The 26,241-nt window shown below is 35.7% G+C and overlaps 1 long non-coding RNA gene across 1 annotated transcript; it reads right to left on the bottom strand.

Moving 5' to 3' along the window:
* Window positions 1–2: 2 nt before the first annotated feature.
* LOC120623818 lies at window positions 3–25,949 on the bottom strand. The gene is made up of 3 exons (XR_005658734.1): window positions 25,607–25,949; window positions 629–657; window positions 3–13 (listed from the first exon to the last, which is right to left on the bottom strand). It is a non-coding gene; the product is annotated as an uncharacterized LOC120623818 (long non-coding RNA).
* Between the last annotated feature and the right edge of the window lie 292 nt (window positions 25,950–26,241).

The raw sequence follows: 26,241 nt of genomic DNA, 5'->3' as shown, positions 1-26,241 counted from the left end.
CGGCGGGCGCGCTCTGCAAAAGGCGCGCGTGAGTACGGGTGGCGGAGTGCGACTTTGTGGTCATCAGCTTATATAAACTCCTACCCCGACGCTTCAAGACCAGACTTTTGAACGGATTGCGATGATTCTTACGTTAATCGATTTGCACAAGCTTCATTTAAATCATCAAAACTCAATATGACGACCACCAGATGCCATACTGAGATTTAATGACGAAGTTAACGTGTCAGAACTGCGTAGCATTATTGTTATATAAAACCGCGTGTTATATTATGAAAAGGGATAATATTTTGTAATAGTTGTTCTGAATCAATTCGGTGATACAAATTTGTATTTATCTTCCTCCGTGCCTCGGAGCGGACGCTCGGCCGCCGTTCCCGGTTATCATCAGTTACAAGGAACGACTCGTGCATTCGTTATGTGCATTAGGCGAAAGAGCCCCGAATCGAAATAAGAGATTTGTTGTTTGAGTTGAAGGCAAGATTTTAGAGCTCGTCTCCGCTGCGAGGTTTAAAAGTAATTGCAGGACATGGGAGCGTCGGCTCGACGTGCTCTCCGAGGCACACAGCAAACTGCGCCGGTCTCTTGAGCCCCGAGGCGGCGCGCAGGGGCTGCTGGCGGTGCTTACCTCATGTGGCGGGCGGCGGCGGAGCGCGCCTGCAACAACAAAAACGACTCGTCAGCGCCCGCACTACATAGAGACTGCGGTCACACATATTTACTTGTGATGAAATTATTGGTTTGGTTATTACCAAGTACTATGATTTATTTCCTGACTTCTAAAAGTTTAATTTATTTTTACAACATATGTGTGTATCATGCAATTTGGGCTATATTACCAGATTTCAAAAGATTACGACATGGTAACCCATCTTGTATTATCTCTTTAAACATTCGTCCGAATTATATGCAGTAAAGGGAAAAGTCTTTTGTTTTAAACAGGTACTATTATATGGTTTATTATATCACGAGCTTTTGCCCAGATTCCGCCGCGTCTATTACGGCTTTTAACAAAACGTGGAAACCGTCGGTTTACCTTAGAAAAAAACCTGTTTTACTCTCCGTCCTTTCAACTAACTATATTATAATATTAAGGATTTCTTAAACGATAATAATAATAACAATAATAATAATTTATTTGCAAGAATGTTTGTACAATATAAAGATGTTGGTAAACAATATAGTTATTTTAGAGAGCATAACATTCTACTTAATTAATAGTTTTCAAATTTGGTTCATTGGATATTAAAAAGATCAACCTTAATTAAATGTCAAATTTAATTAAAATAAACACTACAAACACATGACAAAATTAAAAATGACAGTAAGTAAATAAATAAATAACCAAATCGAAATAATGATCCATAATTTATATTTAGTTTTAGTTTATAACAAATATTCTTTTACATCATAATAACATTTTTCGAGAAGCATTTTACTTAATTTATTCTTAAACATATTAAGATTCATGTTTTCGAAATCGGTTGGTAGTTTATATATATATTTTTACAGCCATACCGCAAGCACATTTCATATATGTACTATTGCATCGTTTTGCAATACAGAGCTTGTTGGTGTATCTGACGACTTTATATATCTATGACTTTTTATTTATTAATACGTATTATATTCACAATTTCTTTTGAAATAATTTGGATATCTTTTAACAAATATACACATATCTCTTATATACATACAAGACAGTGGTAGAATACCTAATTTCCTAAAAAGAGGTATACAACTTTCTAATGGCCCTAAGTTGCAAATAGCCCGTATGCATTTCTTCTGAAGTGTAAATGCCCTTATAAAATCAACGGAGTTTCCCCACAGTATCAAGCCATATGATAACACGGATGATACATATCCGTGGTATGCATTTAAAGCCGCACTTATTGATATCGTCGTGACAAGACGTCTTAACTCATAAATAAATTTGTCTAATTTTACACATACATAATCAATGTGCGCTTTCCAATTACAGTTTTAAAGCGTCAACTTCTTGAACTTGCGTATCATAATATTTAATGTTCATTGGCAGAGTTTTAGCGTTATAGTAACTGAATTGTATCATTTTTGTTTTGCTTAAATTTATTTTTAAGTCATTATTACAAAGCCATGTCATTTTCGTATGTCGTCTTATTATTACATTTTATTAATACAGTCGTATCGTCCGCAAATAACACACAAGGATGGGTCGTTGCCTTTGGAATGTCATGAATATAAATTAGAAAAAGGAAAGGCCCTAATATACTTCCCTGTGGTACTCCACGCTTATTGTATTTTAATTGTGATCTATATTGTATCTTGGTATTATTTTCTATTTTAGCGAGTTCAGTGCAAATTTTCCTATCACTTAAGTACGACTTTATCCACTGATATGCCTTTCCTCTGACACCATATTTTTCTAATTTGTCCAACAATATTGTATGATTCAAAAAGCTTTTGTCATATCTAAAAAAATAGCGGTAATAGGTACTTTGTCATTAAGGCTATCATTAATTTTTTTATTTAAATAAAAACAGGCCTCTGTTGTAGACCTATTGTTCGGAAATCCAAACTGTTCTTTAACGAGTAGATTTTTGGCGTCAAAAAATCTATTGAGACGTTTAAGCATGACAATTTTCGCTAAAACTGGTATCAGTGTTATTGGACGGTAATTATTTATGTCACAAGGGTCACCTTTTTTGAAGAAGGGTTTCACAATGGAAACTTTAAGGTTGCTAGGGAACACTCCTTGTTCAAATGATTGATTTATTATATATGCAAGTGGACCGCATAAGTGAATTCCGCATTTTTTTATAATGTCGGTCCTTATCTCATCGTAGCCTGCAGCCAGTGTTATTTAATGAATTAATTATACCTAAAATTTCGTATGGATCAGTAGGGCTTATAAAGATTGAATGTTTATTAGTTGTGATGAAATTCATTTTATTACTTGATATGTCATTTGTATTGCCTAGATTAATAAAAAAGTCATTAAATATGTCACATATGTCATGAGGATTATTACATATATGTCATGAAGATAAAAAGCTTGGGTGTGAATTGCTCTAACTTCATAGCTTATATAATATACTTATAATAAAACTGTAACTGGAAGATTTCTGTACATTTAATATATTTTGAAAATGTTGATTGGGGGATGCTTTATAATCGATGCTGAGTCCAAAACAGATTTTTATTTAATTTTTGTCTGTCTGTCTGTCTGTCCGGGTATCACCTTGAGTGATGATTTTATGGCATCACCTTGAGTGATGATTTATGGTATCACCTAGAGTCATGGAGTTGTGGATATCACCAGTGAGTGATGGAGTTGTGGATATCACCAGTGAGTGATGGAGTTGTGGATATCACCAGTGAGTGATGGAGTGGTGGATATCACCAGTGAGTGATGATGTTGATATAATAATTACTTAATTATACCTAATGCATCAGGATCTTACTCGCGGCTGATTAAGCTTCAGCGTCTGCGAGTGAGGTGCTGTTGAGACACGTATTACACGTTGTTCAAATTGCTTTGGGATACTTAAGGTTTACAGTGACTGACTTTAACTGTGACTTTTATAATGCCCGTCCTTTTAATATTTTCAACAAAGTAATTTTGAGATATAGATAGATATATAGATATATATATGGATGGATATATATATATCTATGTAATATATAATATATAATCTGGAGTAGAGGCAGAACTCAAAGAATTTTGAGAATAAAAATTGAAATGGAATTATTTTAACAATATTTGTACATGTTAAGATGTACAATTAAGAAAAAAAAAAAAAGAAATTAATTACGTATTTATGTTTGTATACAGAGGTCGTAAACATATTTATAATTTATGATTTGCATTGATGCAAAGTTATTATATTACAATAATCCAAAAATTTCAATTTTAAATAATTGATTCCCATGAAATTCCAAACTATCAAGTGTTACTAAACTTTTAACCAAGATAAAGCTGAGTCAATGAATTATAAACTGTAAAAATTTCGAGTGTATGTAATTGTACTTAATGATGTACTTCGGGACGAAGTACGTGTCAGTATGGCCGTGTTAGAATATCATAAAATAACAACTTGATATTTATCATATTTAATTATGATTTATTGTAAAAGTATATTTCAAAGTTAATATTAATATCCTCACATTAAATATAAAGACCATTTTTATTAGTCAACATTCAGTGATGTCACTATACTTGAAGAATTAATAAAGGTGTCACTATACCGCTGTTAATACACAACTGTCATTATACAGTTTTGTAATTGTATTTTAAAAATAATATTTAGAGTAAGTGAAATTAATATAAAACCATTGTTGTTAAAGTCATACAATTATGTTATTATACTTTAAGTATTAATATTTGTTCATACAATTGTCATTATACAATTGTGTCACTATACTTTAAAATTAAAGCTTTCCGGAAATGGATATTAGTAAAACACGTGATGTCGAAAAGTATAAAACTAATGTGCCTTGTCAAAAAAGGGGCAGTCTCTGTTTTGCCAGCAAACAGTTGGTCCTTCACGTGGGTTACTCAGGCCACCACGCTGGCCGAAATACTAAAGTTAAGTACTTTGCACAATTACTGTATCATTTAATTACTTTTCATACGATATATAATAAATAATTATAATGAAATATTGTAAATGTGATATTTAAAAAGAAGGGTTGAGTTTCTTTCGCCACTTCTTCTCTATGACATATGACCCCTTCCGAAGTGGTAGTAGTTTAAAAAGAAAATATTAAAGAAAAGATTAATGTGAAATATATTACCATCATACTTTAACGGAGTGTTCCTTGTTTTATTTCTATCTCATTTAATTTGGGTTTAATTATTACTTCATTCAGAAGAATAATAGTCCATTCGTTTATATAAGATCATATATCAAAGGCCTTCCTACCTAAATTGATAAAAATCTATTAAATGCATGCGTACTGATATTATAAATGCAAAAGTTTGTGAGAAAACATGTATGGATGGCTGGATGTATGTATGGATAGATGTTTATTACGCTTAAACGCCACAACGAATGAACCGATTTGGCTAAAATTTGGCAGAGATACATACAATATAGTCTGGAATAGCTCATCGGCTTCTATTTATCCCGGAAAAGCAAACAGAAGCTGTTTGCAGGATATTATCGCTATTTTTTCCGCATTTGTCTTTCAAAATCCGGGCAACGGAGGTTTAGATTTTCATGGTTTTTTGGATAGGCATAATTAAAATATTATAAAGCTTTTAAATTTAGTTTGGCTTATCGCTTATCTCAGAAAATGCTGTTTCAATTTATTTTTTTGATTGTTAACAATGATGGCTATATAACATCACGCTACGACCAATGGCTACTACTATCGTTAATGAGAAATGTTGCATAAACTGCAAAAAATACCCTTTTTGAGAGATTCTGATGCGTGCGATGCGTGAACGGTAAACGTTACGCCAAACGACGGAAGTATGTAGTAAGTATATCGGAATTGTCGGAAATGTTGTTTAAAGTTCTATAAAACAGTCCGCGACAACATACGACTACTTTTTTAGGTCGACTCATTCTTGGACGAAATCGTGCGGGTCCGCTAGTAGCTTAATATAAATTTACTGTGAGATGGTGATAACAAAAAGAATAATTACTTGGCTAAGTTTGTTGTGGGCTCTTCTTAGACCAGGGCGCGTTTGGAACCCTCGTAGCTTTAGGTTTAAGTTGGCGAACAAAGTTATCACTATTCCCTTACAATTATGTAAACATATATGTATGAACGCTTCATAAGTGCCTGTGATATGCCTACGTGAATAAAGAAATTTTGAATTTGAAGTTTAATACCAAAAATCAAGTTGATTGCGTAAATGAAGGACAAACAAACACAGTATCAAATTTATAAATATGATAGAATGTTATATATAAATAACGTTTAGTTACGATAATAAAAGTAAGGGAGTTTTTTCTGCGTTCTGAAAACTTTGGTAATCTTACTTTGCGCGATGCGTGATTGAAGGACAACACGTAAGCGTAGGCGTCAGTTCCCACAGGAACTGTGGATTTAATAAAAATAAGATAAAGAGTAGCCCATGTCCGCAAGTAGCTCCGCAAGTATTAAGTTACATTAGTATGGCAGTATTTGTTCTTATTAAATAGCAGTAAAATACTTTTTCTTTATTTCCAATCTAATATTTAAATTATTTTTTATTTTTATTTTTTTTTATTTATTTGAAAAACAAACAGCTATACATTTTAGATAGTTACAAAATTAGGTAAGATAATTCTAATAAGCTAGAAGTTTCCACAAATTTGTAGGTACATATTTACTAGGCACATTTCCCGATCGGGTAGATGCTTATTTTAGCTCGCGTTCAACAGTTAGATAAGGTTTGCAGCCGCAAGCAGGACACGACTTGACACATTTCCTGATTTCGGATGCAAACCTCTCGTACTTATAAAAGAATATATCAATATGTTGGTATTTATTGTTATATAATCTATCGCATGACCTTTGGAGAAATCTATTTCTACAGTAATAACGATTAATTTGTGAAAGATGAAATGTGTACTGCTGCTGGCAATTTCTCTTTAAGGGTTTTGGTATCCCATATTTGATTTTATCTAATAAATACGGACGATCGATCATACCATTAACTAATTCATATAAAAAGATCTGATCTTTATGTTCGCATGTTGATTCTAAGTAAATTCTAAGGAAGTAAAGCAATAATTCGAGGAAGCAAACGCTGGACGCCCTCAATCATACCTATTTACGTGACAGGCATATAGAGGGTTCCAGGCGGGCGAAGCGTGTTCTAGCTGACATCTTACAAAGACCTTGTAAAGTAAAATAGTTGCAAAATCAAAAAGTGCACGCCTTCTCATTCATTACAATAAAATTGAGATTATTATAATTAAACTACATCTAATTACACCGTGAATAGTAATAGGCTATTCAAGGTATCATTAGATATTCCTCAAAATACTGAAGCCTACAAAAAAAAAACGCTTGTTATTTCTCGTTCTCGTGACTACAAGATACGGGATCCGCACATACAGACACACGGACGTCCAAGACAGAACTTTTTTAACCAGTTTATTAATTAGTTTGAATAATAAAAAGAAATTTAAAAATATCATGTGTTAAAAATGGAGTTTTTGCACAACATTTGTCTATTTATATTCACTTATAAAAGCAATAAAGAATAAAAAAGTGTCTTTTTAAGTGGGAGAATCATTACTCGGTGTGCGTAAACTGACAGTAATACCCACCTCAACGCTTCGCTTATGAGGCGTGCAATAAGGGATTTTGGATTTTTAAAATCAGTTGTTTGGCGAAAGACAAATCCAAGCATCATGTAGGCTCTGTTTTTAATTGCATTGATGTGTGATTCAAGAAAGAGTTGTTTATCCAAAAGTATACCAAGGTCTCTCACCTCGACAACTTTACGGAGTATTTTACCCGATAAATGATATTTATGTATTGACACTGCCTTCTCTCGTGTAAATGATGTAGCGCAACATTTTTTAACGTTCAGGTGTAAACTGTTGCATTACCATTTATTACTGTAGTATAGCTAATTTCAGACTTTAATCGTATAAAGCTAATCCTATCGCTGTGCAAAAGGTTGCTCTGCAGGGGGAAGTAGGGGGAGGTAGCGGGAGTGGTGAAGCTGCGGGCCGACGCTTTTTTATAGTTATCTTTAACTGACAGAGGAACACCATCGCCAACAAACAGAACAACACTTCGCAGGGCTGGCAAGGAATACGTCCTGCAACGTACCGCTCGGCGTCCATGAAGTGAGGCCTTATGAGCCAGTTATTAAATAGCAATTTTGCTTGGCGCGGACTAATAATCAGAAAGGCTACAGTTTAATTGTAAAAATGCACATAGAACTCATAATTCGAAAACCGCTGTTACAAATGTACTTTCTGGAATAATAACCAAGACGCCGTCTATTCAAATTGAAAAACTACAGAATAAGAAATAATGGTTGACCCTCACGAGGGGAATACAAATGGTAGTAGTGGCACGTACCCGCGCCGACTGCGCTGGGTAACGACGAGTCGGGGGCGCCCCGGGCGCGCTCTTGTCTTCGTCTGCGAGGCGGAAGGCTTTTTATTGTACATCTTTTATTCGCGGGATTAAACGTAATGCGAGCAAGATAAAGCGTCGTGGCGACGAGCGACTTCATGTTGCCTGTTACTACAAGTCGTTAAGCTTCATGGCGGAGCAGGTAGGCGGCGGCGCTTTGAATACATGTTGTGGAGCTACAAATGACAAAGCGCGAGGGAACCAGGTAAGTAGGTACATTACAATGGTTGCTTTACCTAACGGTATTCGATGGTGTTCCTGAGTACAAGGATTTTTAGGGTTCCGCACCCAAAGGGTAAATTGGTATCCTATTTCTAAGACTCTGCTGTCCCCCCATTCGTCCGTCCGTCCGGCTGTCACCAGGCTGTATCTCATGAACCGTGATAGTCAGACAGTTAAAATTTTTACAGATAATTTACTTCAATACCGCTGTAATGACAACAAATACTAAATAATATATCAATTAAAAGTTTAAAAACCCCTGATTGTGTACATTATTCTACGAGTCAAGCCCTTTTATTTGATTCCCATATTGAGGGAGCTGAGAAAAATTGTGGTATTAGCAAACTTCGATTTGAAATTTGTCACAGTTTATAGTATTCTAGTCAAGCTATTTCCTTGAAGTCAACCCCAAGTGCGCGAGTCCGACTCGCACTTGTAAGCGATTGTAAGCGATTTCGTGGGCAAATAAATAAATTTTATTTCATTTCATTTCTCTTGGCGTGTTTTTTTAAGGGAACGACGGTTGATATTTTATCGCCAGTATATTTTATTATTGGAAGTACTTTCATGAAGATGGCAATGCCTATTATACTGATAGCTGGAGTTGACAACGCGGGGGTATCATTTGTACCAGTTACGAGCACTGCCGCGTGGAATGTATTGCTATTTTCCTATCCTTTGTGAGTTTCTTAGTTAAACTTCATTCAACCAGGAAATTTTGCTTTTGGTTTAAAATTAGTAGGGATTCAGTTAATTTTTTTAAAGACACTTTAGTATTTGCCTGACATAAATCTGTTTGAAGTAACGTTGACAACATATCTTGTTACAGATATATCTTATTCAGAGCCCTGTTATGTATTCCCTCGCTTGTCATAGGAAATAGAACCAAGTTTCGTCATAAAAAACTATCGAATTCCATCAAAGTTTTTCATGAGTTCCGACAAGTCATTCGCATAAAGAATTACATCATCCTGTACGTTATTGTAAGCGGTTCTTTCAATGATTCTCGCCAGGTTTGCGCAGTCAGTCTTAAAATGTCGATTGCAGATGTAGAAACTTTAGACAGAAGGTTGATTGCTCCTTTTGTTATAATGACTATTGATTATCCTAAATTATCTTATTTTACTGCTGTGAGCTAAATGCACATTCTATAAGTTATTAGCGCATTTTACTTGCAAGAGCTTTCTGTCCAACACCACATGCCGTTGCAAACGAGTTAAGTACATATCAAATATTGGATAGAAGCAGGCGTTACTTTGCGGAATTCCATAGTATAAAATGAAAATAAGGCTTAATTTGCTATACTCCGCGGAAAGCAGGAAAATCTGTGTGGTGTAATTTATAATTTCTTCAATCTTTATACTCCACACCAAACAGATCTTCGGCAATGTACCGTTTACGCACGTTTCGCTCCGAAACCGGAGCATCCTCAGGAGATGTTGACTTTACAATGAATAATTGTTAACAATTTAAGGGATGTATCGGATCTTGGACCAAAACTACGTCATTTGGTTGCTCTGTTGCTGCGAGAGGGAAAATATACCAAACTCACTTCCACTTCTGATCACTTTTCAGTTGTTATAATATTTAGATTTCACTCTTGATATAAGAATGTTGTGACAGTCATAATAGCTTCAAAGCTAACATGTGACGATACGTAGTATCTAATATTAGGAGCAGCAGTGACATTTAACCTCATCGATGAAATGTTAATGACTAATCTTTTTTATGGTAAATATGCGTATTTATGTAATAGTACAAGAAAGTATCAAAAATACAGTAGATGACAATCTGTCACCTGAAGATTTCGGATAAGATTGATAATTTTAAGGTAAGAATTTTAAAATCAATAACAATAATAAACTTCCGCTGCACCCCTTCCCTTCGCTCAGATAAGACACGTGACAGTTATAAAAAATATCAAGCTAATGACCGAAACCCCAACACCGGCTAACATAGTTTAAAGAGAATTGTGATTGGTAACGTCATTCACAGTGTTTATCATGCTGAGTGCGGTGAATACGCAAGTGAACCCCGTGCTCTCACTTATAGGGCTCACAGAGGGACACACAGAGTTTTTAGTGGGTGCAAGTCCCACATAACTACTCCGTTTCCCCCAACGGAGTGGAATGCGTCAGGCATTTTCTCTGTATAAAAAAAAAAAAAAAGGGTTTTTCATGCTGGTCGGAATGTTAGTAGCAAAACACACATTACATATACGGTACATTTATTATAAACGGTATTACAATATAACTGAAAACTCCCGCGGGAACTGTTTTTTATTTCTATAAAAGCATCATTTCTATAAAATCGGTTTGTCAGATCGCATTGTTTCTTTCAGAATGCCGATTGATGAGATTTTTTTTAAAACTATATGTTGATTGACCAAGCAGATGGACCACCTGACGGTAAATTAAAACCCATTGCCTATGAACTGAGCAACACTTTGCAGGGCAAGCAAAGAGCAAGTCCTACAAAGTCCGCCCCGTGTCAATGAACCTGTGGCGTAGGTGTTAAGCCTCATGTGCTTGTAATTACATCGGCAACATTACCCTTCACCCCGAAACAGTATTGCAACAATACTGCTTAGCGGCAGGAATAAGCACGGCGGTAGTACTTCCCCAGGCGAGCTCTGTCACAATAAGTTCTACTACTACTGTAAAAAATCCCCCCTTTTACTAAAACTAAAGCATAATGACGAAGAATTATTGCTAGGCAACTGAAGTTTGTGTGTTTATAGCGTACCCTTCAAACAATAGTAATTATTACACATCAAGAGTGGCAAGGACTGGTGACAAAGATCGTGTGGGCTTATTCATCATCACCATGGACAGCACATAAGTTCCCCACTGCACGACGCAGGCCTAACTCGCGTAGCAGAGAGGAATGTAGAGTTTAACTCTCCCCTTTGCCCCAATTCGTGTGGCGAGCTTTAACAATACTTAAGTGCCTTTGGTAATTGGATAATCCGATTCGATCCAAGTTTTTATATTTTACTGCCGATGATAACTATATTTACTTAAAACTCAGAACTCATTCATAACGGCCGTAAAACCGCGTCTGAGTAGCAAATCAAATATCAAAGTGAAAATATATCTTTATTCAAGGAGGCTCATAGATGGCACTTTTGCTGCGTACATTGCATGAGAATTGTGTACACGGTAGTGGGATGATGACAAATACCTAAAACTAAAGCTACGAGGGTTTCAAACGCGCCCAAGTCTGAGAAGCCAACAACAATCTTAGCCGGGTGTTCTTGTTGCTATCACATTGTCATTTGAAAATATTTTTATAAGCAACCAGGTCAGAGCAATAATTCACATCCAAGCTTTTTTATCGTTTATGAAATCCTTTATAATATAATACAACTTTTCTGTAAGTATTTAGCATAGTAAAAACTTTGAACTTTTTTAGAGATATATCTCCAAATTATCAGCCGGTAATTTATAATGAAATTGTATACAATGTCCTTTAAATGAATTACTTATTTTATGTAGTCTAGTATGTTGCACTGCATTATTTACATTTTCTCTTAAATGTAGATACACAGCGAGAGACTAACCTGCGTAAATGAGGGACTAGGTGGGAGGACATCAATAAGACTAATGATTAAGATTAAGTATATTGCACAGTCGGTCAGTATGTATAAATACAGATTGATCAATGTCGAGGAACGAAATTCTTAGAAGAATGTTCGCGGCGCGGACAAATTGATTGTTATATAGGCATCGAAACGATACTTGTTCACATTCATTGCACAATGTGTATATGTTATAGTTCGCCCATATAGGCATATTTATTGTAAGAAAAAGTTCGTCTTCTCCTTCTTTTGTTTTTTTTTTTTGGCTTTTAGGTGTGCCAAATCGGCACGCTGTATTTCACCAATGTTACGTATTCTTGGAAGATCCACAAAGGATATTGTCAAAAAGTAAACATTGTATGAACATAGCACTATACTTTTTATAAATCTTAGTATTCTTAGTGTTATAATTCAAAGACATTTTTTATTATAAATCATAATAGGATATATTTAGAGCTTAATTTTGTTACATTATATATTTACATACAAATTTTACATAGCGACTAAAAACTATCATAAGAAAGCTATGGACATTTAATGGACTGGAAATATTAGGAGGAAGGACGTCGTAAAGCTTATGAAGGAGTTTCGGGCAGGAAAACAAAATATGAGCGACCGATCCTTCGTCAAGACCACATTCACACATGCAGAGGTCCCTATTCTCAATTTACTGAGATGTACTGGAGTGCAGGCGTGACCGATACGCAGCCGACTTATTGTTGACGACACCCAACAATTCATATTACGGAACATAAAGAACCATGGTTTGCGTGGTATATCTGGTTGAACTGATGAATAGAATTTGCCTTTAATAGTCTTCGATTCAGTCCACACCACATTCCAGGAATCTCGAAGGTGAGTGTTTGCGAGAGAACGTAGATCTTGCGGGAAGTTTTTAAAATGGACTAAAAGGAAAGTTTGTAGATAATAAAATGATGTCAATGGCATGACAGTTAAGAGCTTGACTGAACAATAATATTGGAACAATTATCAAAATTAAGCTTAATTTGCTATACTCCGCGAAAAGCAGGAGAATCTGTGTGGTGTAATTTATAATTTCTTCAATCCTTATACCCCACACCAAACAGATCTTCGGCAATATACCCTCTACGCACGTTTCGCTCCGAAACCGGAGCATTATACCTTTCTGACCCCCACCTAATCTATCTAAGCCCCTCCCACCTCATTAGTGCCTCTGAATATGTTCAATAGAGGTGAAGTTGATAAGTTTATTTGTTCGTTTAGTAATTCGAACCTCCCATTCCTATGTTTAATAATTTCTAATTGTTCCCTCAAATCAAGTCTCAACCCTTTGTCGCAAGCATGTAATATTTCGTATGAATGATTACTGGTTACGTTACGTCCACTGTCTAAAAGATGTTTTGCAAAATGAGATTTTTCAGGATGGTTATGATGCTTAATTTTGATAATATATCATGGATTTCCGCAAAGTAACGCCTGCTTCTATCCAATATATTGGAACAACAGTTACACGCAAATTGTTATATCCGTAATTTCAGATTGGTCTTGACGTCATAAAGTATTCTATATTTTTTGAGCGATTGATTGCAAAAACACCTGATGGTAAGTAATGAAGCAGCCTGAGGTGAAGCGCGCTTCCCTAGAAGATGCCTGTTCACTCTTGAATTGCAGGTGCTAATATTATAGGTAGAGGGGAAAATTTAAGCTGGAAGGGCATTCCAGATCTTTGCGGTGTTAATCAGAAACGAAGATGTAAAGCGCTTCGCACGCGCCTATGGTATGTCAACCACGTAGGGGTGCAGAACGTCACCGGTGCCTCGTGGTTCGATGGAAAAGAAAGTGAGAAGGAACTAGATCGAACAGTTCTCGAGCACACACTCCGGAATATTTTAATTATTTGTTGTTACCACTGGCTGACTTTGTGGTTAGCTTTTTAGTTTAGTTAAATAAATATTATATTTCGTACCGTTATTTTATTATTTATAGATTTAAGGTTTTGTCATAACTAAGCAGTCGCAAGCAAGTCAGAGAGCCCACAGGAACCCCCTGAAAACCGAAGCTTGCTTTAGCTTCGTGATGAGGCGAGACTCTATTTGTCCACATGCTTACTGTACGTACCTGTCAGCCTGGGCTCACTCCGTTGTCGAGGTTGAAGCGGAGTGCACGCATTGTGTCGACCCGAGGGTGCCTTCGAGGACTCGGACCTCGGCTCGGTTCGAGATTACTTTGACTGTTTGGTGGACTTTTAGACTAAGTATTGTTTAGACTAAGGGTTCTGTTCACACATTGCTAATATACGGCAGACGCTGTCGCTAGTTGACGTTGAGTAGAAGGTGAGCGCAACGAGCCGCGGTGTTGCTAACAATTATATGGCTGTTTGTAATGTCAATGCGCAACGTCTGCGCGAGTTACAACGAGGAGAAGCGGTGATGTCAGCGGATAGCGGCGCCGGTCATCGGCCTGACCTTCGCGTCGAGGCGCTAAGTGGCGCGAGCACGGCCGCCCGCATCTATCGCGCCGATAAGGCTTGCTCTGTGTTGACATGTCAGGGCTGGAGTACTGACCCTCACAAGCGGAATCATCTTCTTGACATCAACAAAAACCAACACTCGCAGCGCGCATGGTTTTGAGCACGTTCAACGTTCAAAAGTCAAGTTTCTGCTTATTCTTGCACTGCCGATCGTTTGGTAGTAAAAGCCAAAAGGTGTAACATATAAAACAACGATCAAACAATGTTTTGTGATTTGTATGACAAAGTGAGGATATTTAACAATTTTTCATGAAAATTTTGCTTAAGGTTTAGACATAGATGAATATACGACTTGATAGTCATCGCGAGTCATGGTCAAAGTTGGAACTAATGTTACAGTCGAACTGATCCCGTGCGTAGAGGCGTTGTTGTGAGTCGCCGCGCGCACACTGCGCAGGTATGCGGCGCCCAGCCCGGGGACGCGGGTTCGGGGGCGGGGGGGACAGCAAACACAAAAAGCTGCGCTCACGCATACAAATACTTCCAAATACACATGTTCGCCATGTGAGTCCTGACCACGCTCCCGCGGACGAGTGGCGGCGCCATATTGAGCCGTTGAGCACCCACGTTACACTGCTTTCGCTGGACGCATGCATAAACGCATTCACTGTTGAGCTGCGAGTATGTGGCGAGTGTGCGAATGTGAATGGCCAGCCAGGTGGCTATTTATAGACAGCACTTTGTTTAGTGAACTGCAAATGATTTCTTGATTTAGTAGACTTAACGTGCGAACTATACTAAATATGCGAGTTAACCCAAGTAGGTCGACTTCCTTAGTTTAAAGTTATTCAGTCTTCCGTTTATAAGTTGTTACTTTGACGTATTGAAAAATATATTTGTTAAAATTTCTGTTTAAGTTAAATATTTAAACTTTTGATATCCTCTGAAGAAACCTATTAGGTAGTTGTGGCTGATGTAAGATTATATCACTTTATCGCAAAAATACATTTTAATTATGATAGGGTCATTTCGCCTGTTTGCGTCCACTTAGTGGAGTTGTTAGGTTTGAACGTGAAAAAAAAAATGTCCGTGCGGTAGTTTTTAATCAAATATGGTTGTAATGCAGTCCCTATATAGTCTTGTCAAGTTTAATGCACAGTTTTGGACAACGCATCTGATGTTTTATTCTACGCAGGTACAAATAGCTGAAACAGGCGATTTTCCCATTTTGCGTCCACAAAATCCAGATTGCGTCCGCCTGTGGACCAATTGGCGTCCACCTGTTTAGAAATAATTAGGAAGGGAAATAGGAAATAAAAAGGGAAGCTTGTGATTTTAATCAAAACATTTACACACTAATTATATAATTGCATTATGTAATTAACAGTATTTCTGTTTTTTTTTTTTTTTTTTTTTTATTTTTTAGTATAATTATAATTTTGCTGTCACTCGGGTCTCAGCTGAAAATCAGCGGCATGCGTGTACTTAGGTACAATGCATGGCATATGCTGAGCTGTACACCCTTTCTGTCTGGTGTTACACACAGACATTGTATGTTGTATACTATGTTGTTACTTTATTATTATAAGATTTACTGTTTGTAACACTTAACATGAATAAACGTTTTTTCTTTCTTTCTTTCTTTCTTTCTATTTAATAATTGCTGATATCATAAAAGTAAACATAAATTACACTTCAGGATATCTCCTCCAACTAACTGCATTAATAGATTCACTATTATTTCGAATATCATGTCGATGGCTTTATAGGATTCTATTTTACCATTTCGGTACAAAGCCTTTAAAATTGGCCAAGTGCGAATCGGACTCGCGCGTTCCGTGTTTTATTCTATTTTTTAATATTTATTGTTATAGCGGCAATAGAAATACATCATCCATGAAAATTTCAACTGTCTTACTATCACGATTAATGAGCTAGAGCCTGGTGACAGACGAACAGCGAAGTCTTAGTACTAGGTTCCTGTTTTTACCCTTTGGGTAAGGAACCCTAAAAATGGAACAAAATTCAAATATTGGCAAATACATAAAATAATTTTCGTATAATAATTGTATATTTTTAGGTTAGGTAGGTTATAAAGAGTATATTTAAATAAAATTATATAAATTTTACTCTATTATTTTCGTGTGATAAAAAGATGGACGCAAAATGTTATAGGGTTTCTAATGTAGGAAAACTGTGCGTCCAAGTCTGATTTTTGACATTCATTATCTTTTTTTATATTTCTAATAATATGGACGCAAATCGGCCATCATATTATGCATGTTAATGTTGTTAAATTTGATAGGAAGTTTAAATTGTTTTTCCCATGTTATCGTATTTAATTAAACATCTGACTGAGAAATAGTTAGAGTAATCGGCGTCCACAGCGGACGCAAAGTGATTTTTTTATAAATTTTATGTACCAGTTCGCGTCCACTTTATAAAAAGCTGTCAGTAGAAAAATATAAGCACAAACATCGTTATTCCTATAGTCTGGTTCACAATTAAGGTCTAGGGATAACAAAGTTTTCTAAATTTCACATAAACACCTTAAATATTTACCGTGAAAAGTACAGCTGCTCACTATTTTTTTAACAACACATTCGCGCGTCAGCACTTGTTGGTTGCACACGCAAGATTAGTTTATTTTTCATTAAATTTGGGTTGCACGCACAGATCTTTTGTTTGTGTGTGAGTACCTGTCACAGGTCCGAACATCAATAGAAGCGCTCTTGTTTAGATTGGTGTGTCGGTATTGTTATTTTTCACTGTTGTAAAACAGTGTACCGTCATTTGGACGCGAATTGGGCGTCGGACGCGAAAAGGCGAAAAGACCCTAGCAAAGTCACAATCCGTAAATCCAGAATGGCACTCACCTTTAAACAAGTGGCGTGTATTTAATTCTAGTGAAATGTTTTTGTTGCATAAAAATGATACAAAGTTGCTTTGTAACATTTTGTAGTTGGATAAGCGTTTCAAATTCAGGATGAATAACAAAGTTGATCAGCTTTTCCAATCGTAAAGAAATTAAATGTTCAATAAATGGAACTTGATAAGTTAACGACAAAGATATCGTGAGGTAACTTTAAATCGTCTAGAGTCTCATGCAAGACTTAAGTATATCGAAAATGCACTCGTATTTAAATCTACTCGTAAATACCCAACAAACACAATGTCATCATTGTTCATAATGGTTGTGAATTAAATATAATTTTTTGTGAATTAAATATAATTTTAATTATTTCTTGATACGACTTATTAATTAAATAAGGATTTAACTTAATTTTAATAAATGTACTGATCTCAATCAAGTTAAGAATTAAGTTATAGTTTTGATAACTATAACAAGTTTAATTATTTGCCCACTTTTTAAAATTACTCACATAAGGCAATTAAGCCGCAAAGTAATATTACGCAATTCCTCACTCGCTATTAAACTTTACTAAATAAACTATCGCCTGACCATGAAATAATAACACAAAAAGTGCACTCATACTCATATTTGCACAGTTGTGATTCCCTTTGTTCTATCGTTGCTAATCTACATACCTGTTCTCAAAGGTACAATATTGTGACTGGACTACGTCCTTAACCCTTAGCATTATGAAGAAAGTGCCCTGTAGTTGATAATGCTGTAGATAATGGTTTGATAATGATGATTCTTGTTAGTTCTAACGTGGAACCTCATAGCTTCATAAATAATATATTAGTAGAGACGAGTTATGAATATTATTATTTAGATCACAATTTTTATCACTTTATTGAACTACACTATTAAATCGGAATTAATTTCTAGTAATTTCCGACATAACAATGAACCATATGCCAATTTACAAAGACAATCTAGACTGTTGCTTGTATTTACGATTTTATTCTGGAAAAAAAAAATGTGTACTCTGTTTGTCTTCTAATCAATTGAAGAAAGTATCTTATTTGTTGAAGGTAGTATCAACAACTGGACCAAAGTTAATCAAACTTGAACAGAACCTGTGTAAAAGCTTCCCCTGCCTAATGAAAAACAATTTATACAAATAGGTTGAGAAACGGGGTGACGTCAGTGTATCTGCGCACTGAATGGGAACCGAAAGTCAGCTGACTAAAATCATCTATCAGCTAAACTGTTTCATGCTGATTTCCTGGGAAACTTAACTTTTTGATTATAATCAGCTGCACTTTTGCTGGGTTTCGTCTGGTCCCATTGTCTATATTCTGTGTGTGCATCTATACTTTTAATAAAACTGTAACAGGTCTGATGAAGGACAAAAGTTCTGTTATCTTGGGACTCAGTTCTTGTCCATTGAAGATGTTTTTGGGGGCACTGTATAATTGTCTCTGAACCTAAAACTCTTTTGTTTCATTACTATTTATCTGTCTGTTTTATATATCAGCTGCACATCATACCTAATTAATTGAAGTACATAGTATACTTTATATGTCGAAATTCATCACTGTTTCCTTGGGAAATGGATTTAAGTTTTTAATAATTCTACACCATAACATCGTGTGATCCTATTTCAATAATTATTTTGTACGGTAAATGTTGTATTATGAGTTCTATTTTATATAAATTATATTAAAATCTGGTTAAAATTATCGGAGATAGAGGACAGAACTCTTTAGTAGACTGCAGTAATTCCCTCACTTAATGATTAATGTACAACATACAGGGATGCCAAATTTAATAAAAGAACTTCTCCCCTAGGATTCAATGAAACAGAAATTGTAAATTTTTTTTTGAGTAACCTCTTGCGTATGACTCCGCTAACAATGTGATTTCGACTGTTGCTTTGAGGATTACTATTCTGATTGATGATAGGAGCTAAAACTTGTGGATATCAAATCCTCTTTCCAACGCCAAAGTCGGGCACCCATCCAGTTAGAGGCATTATGTGCAGGCATTTGCGATAGGGCGAAAAGTATATTAGTTAAGGTAAAACTGGAGTAGGTCCCGGGGCGGTCATTTGCGATTGGCATTGTTTATGTGATTGAAGTTTTCGAGTAGTGGGTGATTAAACCTCCGGGGGCAAGAATAGATATATAATTAGAGAAATATGTTGAAAGATAGTTAAGATCGCGATTATTACTATATGTACTTAAAATCATAAGCAACTTTATCACAGAATTTTTGTGTGTTTGAATTTTTGAAACTGCCAGTACGCTAGAAAAAAAGCTCCGGTAGGAAACCGTAGGGCGCAGCTAGTACAAATCTATCTGTCAAATGTAGTATGAGCAATTGATTTTCAAATATAATTAAAATAAAATTCAATATCATGTTTCGGTAATAAGGCCAAAAAATAAAAGGTTTATATAAAATGCAAACAGAAAAATGGGAAAACATTTGGGTCAATTCGCAAACGTGAACGAAATAGCGGAACCTAAAAGATAAAGTTTTCTGCTTGTCACTTGGCAGCTAATTTCAATTACTTTCTAAGTCCATTTGAATTAAGTAGCTATGTTCCCAGCTAGATACTCCTTTAATTAGTTAAACAGCTGCATTCACCCTATTTCCAGTTGTCTGCTCTATAAATATTAATTCTCTCGAAACGCGTCGGCTTTAATAACAATTCTCTTTGATGTTTTGCAAGTTTTTCTTCGCATCTCTTTAGTAACGGGCAACCCGTTCCGAATCTATTACATTTATTCCAAGAACATAAGCTTGGATGAATCTATTTAAAGATTAGCATTTACATGTACTAAAGAATCACTTTGTATTTACTTGAATAAGTAAATATATACATAATTTTTCATACTGACAGAGTAAGCATATTTAACAATTTAATGAAGGAAATTACCTTTTTTGTTTAAATTAAGGGTGTCTCTGTTTGAACTACATAAACAATTAACTATATTTTAATAATTTCAGTACAAATTCAGCCTTTATATCTAGTATATATATATATAGGTAGATGTATAGCATTAACATCGATGTTTCAATTGAAAGTCATTAAAACAATAAAGAAAACAAATACGCGACATTCCGTATGTGATTCATTTCGTTCTCACCAATTACATTTGTCATTTTATTCATGATACTAGTTTCCATTTGAATCCACTTGCTGCTGAAAATGCTTTGTGAATAAAAACGTAGTAGCCATCTATCTATAACCCAAACTGGCGCAATCAGACACTAGCAATTACGTAAATTTGTACTTACCAGGTTGCAAATTGCAATGCACGAGTACCAAAACTCTACGTCTACAATATTGTTAGCAAACATTACTAAGCAGCGGCTCTGGCAGTGCCTCATATCCATACCATTGCTTTAAGGTTATCTTAAGTTAATATCTATCTGTTAATGTACATGAAAACAAGTAAATAAATGAATGAAACGAATGTATATTTTTGTTTAATAATTTAATCCATCCATGTGTAGAGTGAAACAGGTAGACTATCGTGGCTTCCATAATGTAATAAATCTGCCTGCCAGGAACTCTCCAAATAAAAAGTTGCCGCTATCAAGTTTAGTAACCGATGCCACATGGCATTCGTATAGAAGGGGCGCGTTTCGCCGAACAGTCGCTATATTATTACGAGTACGTTATTTATGGATCAATGGTCGGCACTGCTACGGCTGCCCTCGTGTTCATTACATGAGGGGCATCCGTTAGGATTCGAGAGTGATCGTACAATATTGTTGAATACAATCTCGGAAGTAAGTGTAGTCAAATTCCTAGTAGGTATTTACTTAAATACATACATTTTAATTTAAAAATCTATTTATGCTTTAAAAAGAATAGTGTAATTTTCAATATGATTTGTCAGAATTAACTTAATTCGATTTAATGTGTAATAAAAAGGTTTCCTCTCAGAAAAAGCCGTAGTCCACCACGCTGGCCATTTGCAGATTGGTAGATTTCAAAAGCCTCTATACATTTTATGGAGAGCTCTAGGCCATGCAGGTTTCCTTACGGTGTGTTAAGGGAGGCGGAAGCTCTTACCACTACTGCTACAGCTATCAACAATAATATTACAAAATCAAATAAAAATCTAGCAACACTCGTGGTACTACATAGTTCTAAATCTCCTAGGCTAGATGGGCGAGTGTGAAACTTTTACTTCGGACATTTGAATGGAAGACAGAAGCGACATGTTATAATTTCTTACATTGCTGTAATAAAAGCTTGCTCTAAGTAACACTCGTATTGTAAAGGACATTTCCATCCAGAGTGAAGCACGATGTCATATCTGTCGTGCTTTATATATACTTTTAATAAAACTGTAACGGGTCAAATTCGGTATATTGAAGACATTTAAAAAGAAAATTGGAAGGCATTCTGGCTGGCTGGCTGGCTTTGGTACTGAAACCAAAACTGTATTTGTACAAATAAATTTGTCTCTATTGTATAGAAGCAGGCGTTACTTTGCGGAAATCCATGATATATTTTTTAATTTTTCACTTAACAATTATTCATTGTAAAGTCAACATCTCCTGATGATGCTCCGGTTTCGGAGCGAAACGTACGTAGAGGGTGTATTGCCGAGGATCTGTTTGGTGTGGAGTATAAGGATTGAAGAAATTATAAATTAAACCACACAGATTCTCCTGTTTTTCGCGGAGTATAGCAAATTAAGCTTAATTTTGTTAAATTTGTCTCTGTTTGTCTGTATAACGGCCGCGCATCACGATGAAACTACTGAACGAATTCAAATAAAACTGCACGATATGTTCTTACTACGAGGTAGGTACTAGGATACTTTTTATCTCGAAATTCAGTTCAGTTCTTCAATTCCTTTTAATGAACGCGTTCGAGAATTTTACACAATAAATCCATAAGATTTTAACAGATTGAAATTTCTTTACAGGTAGGTATACTACTAGTTTAGGTTTGGCCAAATTTCATGTAAATCTAATGGATATAATTGGAGATAGAGGAAAGAACTCCTCCGCGGACCGCAGCAAACCCCTAATTCAAGGCTTTATTTGGAACTCAAGCTAGTTTAAAATAAGAATTTAACATTACATTGTATTTTTTTATTAATTGAAAATAAAAAATTAAATACCTATCTCTTATCAAATTCAAATTCATTTATTTCAAGTAGGCCTACTTAATAAGCACTTTTGAAACGTCAAGTATGTATATTTGTAGTGACTCTACCACCGGTTTGGAAAGCAGATTCTACCGAGAAGAGCCGGCAAGAAACTCAGTAGTTGCTCTTTTCCAACATCAACATTTACAATATTTTTTCTATCTTGCAGGAGATGAGAGCGAGGCTGGCTGCTTCCAATCTACCTTGTCATTGAGGAATTCATCAAATGTATAGCAAACTCGCTGTACTAGATGCGTTTTTACACATTTTTTAAATGTATGCATTGGTAGGTCAAGAATTTCCTTAGGAATCATGTTGTAAAAGCATTACACTCAACTCCACAAAGGAGTTCTGCACCTTTCGCAGACGATATGCAGATATCACTAATTTATGTCCGTTTCTGGTAAGTCGATTTTTAATTTCAGCTTTTTGTTTATAAAGAGTAATATTTTGTCTCACAGAGACTATAATATTATTATAAATATATTGCGAAACTACTGTAAGAATACCTATTTGTTTAAATTTTTCACTGAGTTTTTTCACTCAGCTGAGTTTACTCGCTAGGCTTTCTATATGGGTACCCCACTGTAGCTTACAATCTAAGGTCACTCCTAGAAAAACAGTGGAGTTTTCTATTTTAAGTGTTTCTCCATTTAATATGATGTTCCTATCAATTTTTTTTACGTTAGGCAAAATAAATTCCAAACACTTGGTTTTTTTTTTGCTTCTTAGAAGTCTTAAAAAGAAGTCTTAAAAATCAGAGATGTATCATCTGCAAACAGTACAATGTCACAAGTGCCCCTGACATGGTGTGGTAGATCATTTATATACACCAGAAACAATAAGGGACCCAAAATTTAGCCTTATGGGACACCCATTAAGGTAGATGATCCCTTAGACTTTGTGTCTTTTACGCATACCCTTTGAATTCTATCATTTAGATAAGAGGCAATTAAATTGAGTGCAACGTTTTTGATGCCATAGTGGCTTAGTTTTAATAACAACGTTTTGTGTTCAAAACGTCAGTTCGTCGTTGTCAATCAGTAGTCTCAGTATGGTGAAGAAGGTGTTTCGGGGTGTAAGGAGAGATGTCAGGTTTTAAGCTACAATTATGTAACCTATAAAGGAATTACTAAAGCGGCTTTCGTGTTTTTAAGCGAATGGATGTCTTGCGTATTCATTAACATAGAAAAGTAGATTTTGTGTCTTGAAAACAGTATTGATAGGAACAATGAAATCTGTATGATTTATCAGACTTTGAATAAATAATGATAATAGATTATATTGATAACATGTAACTTTAGTACTTCGAAATGAGGTCATCGCATTTGATTGGATATAATATCACCCACCAGCACTTAATTTCACAATTATCGAATTTTTGCCTGTGAGAGAACGTTGGTTTAATTGGAAATTTGTAAGGTCATTAAGTTATGAACTCCAATGCAAGTATTGAGATATTATGAATGAAATATGTTTCCTTAGAGGAATTTTGTCGAAATTTCCGCGTATGGTATAAAGAACTTTATTGCTTGACATATCATTTCCGATATGGTTAGTTCGCAGCTCGATGGATCACCAAAAGAGAAACCAGTTTGTCGCTAGAATCGGGAGGAAGTTAAATCGATACCGACTTAACCAAGCACTGATCAGAAGTACCCGAAGGGTTCTTAAGTAATACTGACATAATTAGTTACTGATATAAATAGTAAGAAATTTAGTGATCAGATAAATTTATGCGCCTCTCTACGACCGTGAAAGTCCCCCATAAATACCAGCTGAGACGTTGGACAATGTCAGCTGTTTCTTTAAGATACTCGAACATCCCTTGAGTTTTTTCTCAAAGACTACAGGGGTGCGGGAGGTAAAGTTTACACGAATTTCCAAGCTAAAATCACTAGCAATGGTTCGATTAGATACAAATACACTGTCCGGGGCAGTAATTGATAAAGTGCAATTAGTAGTAATGTTGGCTAGCTTCCAAAATGTAATTCTGTCCAAACTAGTATTGCATAAAAATTATGTAGAATAACCTGGTTTTTTAAAAAAAAATTATAGTTTCCTTTTTCATATCGTTGGGAGAATATCATTCGTTCAATATATAATACCTAACTAGGTTACTTAATCTCTTTAAGAATTCCGAGACACGGGTCCTCGTGTCTTATCAGCTAAGTTTTTGTGTATTCTGTTCGTAATATTTTCTAGGTTTCTTCATGTAGGATAAGGATTGAGATTCCTTGTATAGCCATATAATGCCAGGATTCACTTATTTTAACCATATTTTGGAGGTTGTTCTCTTTAAATCTATTTTTCAATTACATATTATGATTATTATTGCTCAAACTACACAAAAGTTCCAAGAGCCACTTAACTATTATTATTATGATTACTATCTGAAATACTAGTTTTGTTTGTGAAGCAAGTGAAATAACTTTTTTAAATGAAGCATTTAGTTTGTACGTTAGTAAACATTAAGCTGACAAAAGCACGTTGGCGTTTCGATTACACCATGTAACCCAGTTTACTCAGTCACTGCTTAGCACATGTCTGCAGCGGTGCATCTTGTTAATCTGTCGCATTTGTCTGGGTAACGAGCTCGTCTGCTGCTCACATTAGGGTTTTAACTGATTCAATAAATATAACGTAAGAGATTAATGACCTCATTATTTGTAACTTCAGTTACTTTCATCAGCCTTATTGAATCTAAGTCAGTGTTATCAGGTGTATTTGGTTTGGAAGCAAAGATAACATTTTTAAATAAAATTTATTATTATTCCTAGGCGTGATTCACGGCGATGCTAAAATAAACATTGTTAGTTTCATTATATATTTTAAATGTTATGGTATACAAATAAAGAGTTTAATAATAATAATAATAAATAACTTAGCAATAAGGCATCTCTATCATATCTACTTTATGTACTAGCAGCAAGTAATTACTATCTAAAAGAAAATATAAATAAAAATAAATATCTACCTACAACATTTAAAATTTAGCAATTTAGTTAGGAACTGAGAATTGATCGTACCCACCTATTAAGGCAAAGCGACTAACTACTAAGTAAGTACCTACCTACTATATACTAAGCAAACTTTAAGTCATATCTATTGAATTTAGTTAAAGTAATTTGATAATAGTTATTCATTTTGATAATACACTTCGGAAGTAGGTAGGTAAAAGTCGGATTTCTTGCCGTGTTGTAAACTTTTGACGTGTTCTTGTCATGTGATTTACATTGTCGAAGCCTCACCTGTAGGAAGCCAGACTAAAAGTTCACTTTGAATATCCGTCGACGATACAGAGCTCAGCTACAGCCGTCGCTCTGAGGAACGTTTAGAAAGCACAGGCGAGCGGTACCGGTGGCAGGCCGCTCGTGCCGACCACAGAACCGGCTCGGGTTGCCGTCAAACCACTTCCAAACAATGCACTTCTTATGCTTATGCCACATTCACACGACACTCAATTGAACACATCCAATTATAAAGTTTTTCACAAGTATCGGCTTCTTTAGTCACTCGCGGCGAACATCGCGCATATACGAAACGGAGCGGAGAGGAGGGGAAGCGGGATCGTCACACGTGTTTCTCTCGTGGCGCGCGACGGCTGACTGGACTGCACAACGCGGCCTCGGCGACGCGGGGGGTGCGGTGCGGTGCGGGGCGGGGCAGACCTGCCCGCAGCTTGCCCTATAAACTTGCTCTCGTATCGTGAGTAGGCTGCTCCTCGTGCACTTTTGTGAAAGGCAAATTGCATCGCCGCGATTATATTCGAAACCTGCGTGCTACGCAAACAAAGGTTTCGGGTTAGCTCACTTTATCGAAACGGTCAGAATTTCGTACAGACAATTGGCTTCGTAAGTGGAGCTACGAGTATCTCGCGCGCTAT

The sequence above is a fragment of the Pararge aegeria genome, chromosome 5 (assembly GCF_905163445.1).
Source record: "Pararge aegeria chromosome 5, ilParAegt1.1, whole genome shotgun sequence".
In the NCBI taxonomy this organism is placed as follows: domain Eukaryota; kingdom Metazoa; phylum Arthropoda; class Insecta; order Lepidoptera; family Nymphalidae; genus Pararge; species Pararge aegeria.
Note: the sequence above shows the minus strand (reverse complement) of the source record. Positions and strands in the feature narration are given on the sequence as shown.